This window comes from Meleagris gallopavo, chromosome 3 (genome assembly GCF_000146605.3).
Source record: "Meleagris gallopavo isolate NT-WF06-2002-E0010 breed Aviagen turkey brand Nicholas breeding stock chromosome 3, Turkey_5.1, whole genome shotgun sequence".
Lineage (NCBI taxonomy): Eukaryota > Metazoa > Chordata > Aves > Galliformes > Phasianidae > Meleagris > Meleagris gallopavo.
Window position 1 is genome coordinate 89,606,564 of NC_015013.2, and position 8,333 is coordinate 89,614,896.

The window sequence follows — 8,333 nt, forward strand, 5'->3', positions numbered from 1 at the left end:
CCTCTGTGAGCACGTGCCTGTCAGGACACCAGATCTGAGTTCAGCTCAGCACAAATTACTATCTGCTTACAAAGTTAATAATAACTTGCTTTTGACGCCATGCACAAAATGAAATAGCAGGAAAAATTCAGACCGCTGAGGGAGTGCAAAACAGAAGGAAAAAACTTTCACCTGAACTAGCTTCCCACTGATGCATAATCCTCACCATACTCCTCACCTCCTTACCTCTTCCTTCCCCACACTGTATCTCTGTCTTAAAACATCCAAAAGAAGAGGTTTTAAAGCTTTACTCATGACTAAGAACCAAAAATCTGACACCTATGAACATCATCATCTTCAATCTTCAACAGTTATTTCCCTTATTCCCACTGTTCACCTGAACCTTTTTTTTCCTGGTGTTCTCTCTATCAGTCTTAAAATCATAAAACACTAGAAAAAGCAGCAAATTATTTGATGCTTTTTTGATTTGATTTAGGACACAGTCAGAATTACTCATCATTCTCACGCTTGAGTATGGTCCTCTCAGTAATTAAAGGAGCTATACTCTTCTTGATCTGGGTTCTTTTATTAGTTTTAACAGGAAATTAGAGCTCTAAAACAGACCACATATTATTCTCTTGCAATTTTAAAACTGCCAAAAAAGACTTTTTTTTAAATTCTATTCAAGTTTATACATGACTGATTTCCAGACTCCATGGACACAGGTCTATACTAAGTACTTGGGAGTATATCAAGATATTTAACTCCATTCTATTCCTAAGCAACACCTAAATGACAGTTCTGTCTTCTGAAGGCCACATCTGGACAGGATAAACAAGTAGACTGAGATTCCCCTTGGAAAATTCTGTAATCAGATGCTGTAGGGGAGGAAAGGTGATGTTCAGAGCTCTTGCTGAGCCATGTGACTGACTGCCTGATTCATTTCAGGTTGGATATCAGGAAAGGTTCTTCACCTGAGAGTTGGCAGGCACTGGAACAGGCTCCCCAGGGCAGTGGTCATGGTACCAAGTGGCCAGAGATCAAGAAGCATCTGAACAATGCTATCAGATATAGGAACTGATTTTTGGTGATACTGTGTGGAGCCAGGAGTTGGGCTTGGACACTTGTGGGTACCTTCCAACTTTGGATATTCTGTGATTCTGTGACTCAAAGAGCTACCTGATCTTGAGGACAAACTATTATGTCAAAAGAGCTGTTACCTAAGAATCCAAATTGTGTGTCTTGAATGTAAGTGACCAGAGACAGTCTCATACAGAAAGGCTAATAAATAATATGTTCTTTGGCACTGTTCTGAATGCATTTCCATTTCTGGTCGTAGAAAATTTCAATCTACTGTCTAACTCAGCTGTAAACTCAGCTGTCCTTGTCAAATTATAAGTGCTTATCTTGCATTTTGTCTCATCAAATTCACTTCAAAATTTCACTTGGCAAGTTGTTGTCTGCTTTATATGTTCTGAGGACATTTAACTAAGCATATAAGAGCAAGTAGTTTACTTTCATTGCACTGATTATCTTTATTTGTGACAGATGTAAAGCGAGGTCACTTGCCCATGAGATTAATCTCACTAACTAGACTTTCCTTCTTATGAACAAGGTGTTTAGAGTCCTGCTACAATCAATAGAAATCTAGCAAATAGAGTCAACAAGATTCATGTGACCATCAACACCTACTTCTTTTTCTTTAATTAACCTCTCTGAAATTAATAACAAAGTAAACACTGATAAAACCTGCCTTGAAGTTTCTCATGAAGTCAGGTGGAAATTGTGATTCTGTTAAGGAGCTGCTGAACTGTTTATTTGTAATGCTGAACCAAAAGACAACACCACTGCAGGCAGTGCAATGCTCTCACACACTAAGCAAGACAAGAGTAGTGAAAGCTTGACAAGAAGTCATGGGTTGGAATGTTGTCACCAAAACTGCTTACAGGCTGGGAGAATGGAGGGAGAAGAATAAGGATAAGGTAAAAGATAAGGTAAAAGAACTTGACAGAGAGAGACCTTCAAAAGAAACATCAGAACAAAGGTCCTGGTATCTCTGGAAGAGGATGTATTTTTATTACATAAATTAATACAACATGGTATTTTGCTTTCAGGCCTATTTAATTTTATTATTATTATTATTATTATTTTATAGCCATCTTTAGATTTAAAATATTTAACAAATTTCATGAGAACTCTGAAAAAATCATACATTTCAAGGGACATTCACTGCTATAGAAACAACAATCTGTAGGCCAGTTTCATCATGATGGTTCTTTGGACAAACACTGACTGTTAAACCGGAATGCTGGTAAAGGAAGAACAGGTGTTGGTATAGAGCAGCACGATATAAATATAAGCAGTAAAATATGCAGAGCCATAATCAGAATGTTATCTTATTTTAACTGCTTGGGGCCGTGTTGATATAAATAACTGCAACAGGTTTTGCTGTAAAGCAAAAGCTAAATTAAGTAGTTTACAAACAGAGGAAAAGGATGATGTATTTGTCATGGCACTGCCTGATCTCTGAAAAAGAAAGAAGGGGCCAAGTGAGGCACTGCTAGACATGGGACCAACACAACAGAGCCTATATTTCAGCTGATAAATAAAATTAGGATAGCGGTCTATCAGAACAGCAGAAAAATATTTATTTCTCAAGTTTAGGCCAGCATCTTGGTAAACTTCACCGGAATGATGGTCCTGCAAAGCCAAGCTGTAATTTTTCCTGGAGTCCTTGGTTCTTATATCCATTATCTCAGTACAGCTAACCCTCAAGCTTTGCCTGACAAACTTCTGCCACTGTGCAATCACATTGTTCTGTCATCTCACGGAGCTAATGACTCTTATGCAATGTGTAAGGGTTTGTAAGATGAATGCAGAGCTCTTGCAGTTCAGACGGAGAAGGAGCTGCATTTCTCTTCAGAGAGCTGTAGGCACCAGCAACCCATACTGTTCTGTGAATCATTAATTCTCCAAAGCACCTACATGTCATCTCTGGTGTTGTCCTTACCTGAGTAGCTGCACAGTGAACAGCACTTGAAGAGGAAGAAGATATGCTAACAAGAAAAAAAAACTAACCAACTCCAAGCTGTTTATTTCCCTGAAAATCTTTTTGCCTTTGCCCAATTAGATCAAGCCACGGAAAGTTAGGCAGCACAGACAGGGAGCTTTCTAGAAAGGCAGCTGCTGAACCATCAGTACAGTAGTCCTGCCATGTCCCTTGCTGTTTCTTGAAGATCTGCCTTCCTAGCACTATGAAGAGGAAATACAAATTCTCACTGCTCAGCAATTGTAATGTGTGTGGAGAGCAAGAACATCTAACTGATCCATCTGGTCCAACCTCTGCTCCAAATGGGACATCCAGCCAGAGCAGGTACCCAGGCCCATGTCCAGGCGTTTTTTGAAGATCTCCAAGGAGGAGACTCTCTGGATAACCTGTGCCAGTGCTCAGCCACCTTCATAACACAACAGTACTTTCAGATGGTCAGAGGTCAGAAGGAGCCTTCTGCATTCCATTTTCTGCTTATCAGCACATTCTCATGTCTTTATAATGATAGATATCCATTTAACAAAAACACAGAGATACTGGTATACACTGGTACATTGGTCCATCTAGATATATTCATCAAGTTTGAACAAAAAAAAAGGAAATTTCTCATCTTGGAGAAGGTGCTGTCCTAGCTCTTTTCACTGTGTGGGGTAATATCAGCAGAATTAAGTGAATCACCCAGCCAACACCATGTACACATTGTGACCAAACTGTAGCCAGAAAAGGTATTCTTTCTATTTCTTTGTTCTCATTTCGCTGCTAAAATGCAATTCCAGGAACAAGCATATCTTGATGAAAATGTATAACGACACACATATCACACAACACTGTGATTACGCAATCACAATCCAAGCTACTGGCTTGAAAAAAAAAAAACAACAAGATAAAACGACTTTAGCAAACATGGAGAAGCAGTTAAGTTTTTAGTTTTATGTCATACTGAAAGACAAATCCATCCTTCTGGTACCCTGAAACTCATTAGGTCATTTGCTTACAGTGTCATTTTAAAATTATTTACATTACTTCCTAAGTATCTGAATTTGCTACAAAGGGCTAGTCTCCAAATCCTGACCCTGCAAAATTTTGAGCTCTTTGTATTTACATACCACAATGGAGAACATTCATGGCCTCTTAACAATGAAGATTCAGCCTAGGAGAGCATCTTAAAAGCTTCTGGAGTAAAATGAGATACTAATGCAGGGCACAGATCAAGTATCTGCGCTAAAACAAGCAGAGGGCCTTTCCTCAGTCTCCAAATAAGAAAGTGAGGTATGCATGAAACTGAAGTAAAAATTATGCAGTTAGCCAGAAATCTATACACAAAAATAAATACGTCAATACCTAAATAAAAGTCCCTGTCATTATAATATTCCTGTTCAGGCATACTTAGCACAAATTCTGCAAATTTTTCATAGCCAGATTATTGGTAACAGATGAATCATTTTGGGTGTCCCATAATCAAAACTTAATCCCCATTGTTTTATATTAGAAATGCAATCAATATATGGAACATGAAGAAAATTCATGGTGCACACAGAGCTATATACAGCTTAACAAAACATAAACAGAATCCAAGAGATTTATTGGATTTCCCACAACCTCATTTTAACTCTGTTGTACAGGATCTAGATGAAGAACTTAAAATTTTTTTCAGAAGCGTTATTTGGCTTGCAGAACACTCAACCAAAAGGTTGAAGTGCCTGCAGGATGAAAACTATCTTCATGTTTGAATCTCAGTTTGAATTTTAGACACCAGCTTGCTGTGCAAGGAAATAGTTCAAGTCTGATCTGAAAATCAACAAGATGCAATGAACAGAAAGCCTCCAAGGTCTTTTTATTACCTTTTTAAAAGCAATGTTATTTTCATCTCTCATTTTGACTTCAGCAAATTTAAATCCAAGTAAGCTACTTTGGGAAAAGTGTAATTTGGGATATTTCAGGCACAGATGCATAGCCAGAATGACAAACTGGTACTATTTTCTTCCATTACACTAGATATGAAAGTTCTAAAGCTCTATTTTTAATACCAATTAAATGCCTTGGGAGAAATTGCAATATCTAAACATAGAGATACCATGTGAAGGCATAAAATCATACACAACTGGCAGCTGACCTACGATGTAGAGGAGTTCTGTTGAAGCACCCTTTTGAAGCAGCAGCTAAAGACCAGATGAGACATCCTAAAGCATCTGAGTTGGCAATACATTCAGTAGGCAGCTGAATCTTTCTCTAAAGCCTACAAGCACAAAAAAAAAAAAAAAAAAAAGAAAGCCTAGACAACAATTGAGTAACCCTGCTGCTGAAGTCATTCCACTTTCAGTAACTTCACTTTTCACTTCGTGGTTGCAGTGGAAGCACAAACACTTGGACTTATATATATGATGTGTACACTAACACCTAAATGTAGGTGCCTCAATCTGGGAATGCATCCTATTCTTAAACTGAAATTCATCTTACTTATTTTAGGTATTTATATTTTCTATGTCTGATATAGGTTGCTTGTCTAGCAAAAACAACAACAACAACAACAACAACAACAACAAAAAAGCAGACACATTTAGAAACACATTCCTCTAACCCATATTTCTACATCCATTTTACACTGAAATGAGTCACATCCCTTATCTAGCAAGGAATCTCAGTGCTCATATCTGGTGTAGACTTTTTAAAGATAGATAAGAAATTCCACTTCTGTAACAGTGGGTAGAGATTAAGGACTAGACACTTGCCTCTCAGAAACATCACCAGACATCTACACCCATCTCTGGGTACCTAAGATGCACTTGAAACTAAATTTTAAATAGCTTCATCTCAATGGTGTCCAAAACAAAAGTCAAAACAATTCTCTAAAAAAAAAACAGAATTTTCAATGATACACACAACAGGCAAAAACAAACAAACAAACAAAAATTATTGCTAGGCATTTAAGTGGAACTTTGTCTATAGACAGTATGCCTAAAACAGAAGAGGAAATAATGGGATTTAAAAATGGATCCAAAACTTTGAATTAGGGGCATTGTGTATGAACATCACATCCATCAGTTTTAGTAATTTTGAATGGAATCCCATTTGTTGGTCTTCTTTATATTTTACTATTTTCCTGTGACTCTGTAGAAAGGAAAGTTAAGGTTAAACAAAAGCAAAAAGTACCCTAAGTGCAACAGGCACTGCATTATGAAAGTGAACTCTGTTCATTCACAAGAGGAAAAGATAGCGACCTTCAGCTAACTCCCAATTTCAGGAATTATGTATACTATAGAATAAATTTTCCACTGCTATATTGTCTCTTGCAAACTATTACTAGTTTTGTTGCTACAAAATAGTTGCTTTCTTCATCTCACAGACAGAAATGAAATACACGCATTCTGGAGAACATTTTGGTGCTCTTCTGGCGTAAGTTAGTGTGAATTGTTGTTAGTACAAAGTAACAAAGCAGCAAGCTAATTCTTCCCCAGGAGTGATGGCCTATCATTCTGGGCAGGAAAACATAAAGGCTTATTTTCTTGAACTTTAGGAGTCATCATCAGTTTTCAGTGGCTTACCAGATTCTTCCTTCAGAAAGAGCTCTAAAACTGAAAACAGTGTGATATTTGGAGGCAAAATCTCAGCAAGGCCTTCAGAGTTTTAATAATAATCTTGAACATATATTGAGTAAATATTAATCACAGATTTCAAATTTCATCCTCCTATTAGCAACCAGACATCCATGGAATTTAATTCTCATACAACATTGAAAATCGGGAGAACACAACTACAGCAGGCCATATATAGCAAACTGGGAAATGTTCTGTTCTCCTGTATTTGAGTAAATATCGCAATGAAACAGATGAAGACAGGCAACCCAAACTATTCACATCTTTTTTTCATCAGGAGAATGCAGTCACATTTCCACAACATCCCAACTGTAGACATAAAGAGAGTAGCGTGTTTCCTGACTGTGTGTTTTATGCTTCAGAACAGCCAAGCAACGTACAGGTCCCAGAGGAAGAAAATATATTGTTGGCCAGGATATGCATTTCACTGGTCGAGGGTTATGCCCTGATCCAAAGGATGGAACACCTCCTCTATGAGGACAGAGAGAGCTGGGGCTGCTCAGGGAGGTGGAGGATGCTCCAACCCTGGAGACATTCAAGGTCAGCCTGGATGGGGCTCTGAGCAACCTGATCTAGTTGTAAGTGTTCCTATTCATTGCAGGAGGATTGGAGTAGGTGATCTTTAAAGGTCCCTTACAACTCAGATAATTCTATGACTCTATGATTCCATCCTTCAAAAGAGAATTCGTGTTGGCTGAATTCTGTTTGCAGAATTTCTTGCAAGATGAGCATGTTTCATGCTGCTCCAGCACTTTTTACTTTGTGTTTATGTGCAGAAACATGCCATCTGTGTGTCTTCTGAGATAAAATCTTGGCAGCAAAGACAACATCACACACTGAGTAATAGCCCAGTGATTCCTGGAATGTACTGATTGCAGTAAGAGTAACTACGCTGGATACAATTCTGGTCATACTGGCATCAAGAGAATAGGTTCTTACTCTGTCGATGAGTGTTAAACACCTATTCAGGGAGAACAGAAAATGAGAAAAAGAAACCACTATATCCCTCTTCCTACTCCAAAATTGCACTTGAGGTCATGGTTAAGATGTTATCAATAGCAACACTGTGTGCACTAGAGAGTGCAAAAGACTCTTAATTTAATGATCTAGCTCCTCACATAAATTTGATATTGAGCATCTAAAATATCAAGTGAACTCTGACACCATCTCTGTTCAATTAAAAGCGGTGTCGGTATTTTGCAAGCTGAATAATACATTTAATGCCATACACTCCCTTCTGTCACAGTGTAGACTCTGACCTTTCCAGATTTCTTTCTTTTACATAGAATAACTTGCAATATCATATGTTGGAATTGCTTTATTTGTTTGTTTCTCAGAATAGTGAAAAACATTTCTTTCTACTTGCATGGGCAAAATGATACATCCAGCCATATGATGAGTTATATTGAGCACTACTTATAGCATATAACCTTATTTCATGCACATGCTAAGCGAGAAAGAAACCCTCCATGTCTATGTTATTAAAAAATTGCTTGAATTCTGTGGCTCCCTTGTGAAACATTTTTAATTTGGCCATCAATAAAATAGAAAAGGTCCCACTCCCACCCAAAGCAATAAAATGGCTATTTTGAAAAATTCTGCATATGGCTACATGTCAGTGTTAAGTTCAGAAGGTACAAAAAGCACTGAAAATTACAAAAAGTGCTCTCATGAATCTGTCAAGCTGAAAGGGTTTGTGGGTTGCTACTGTA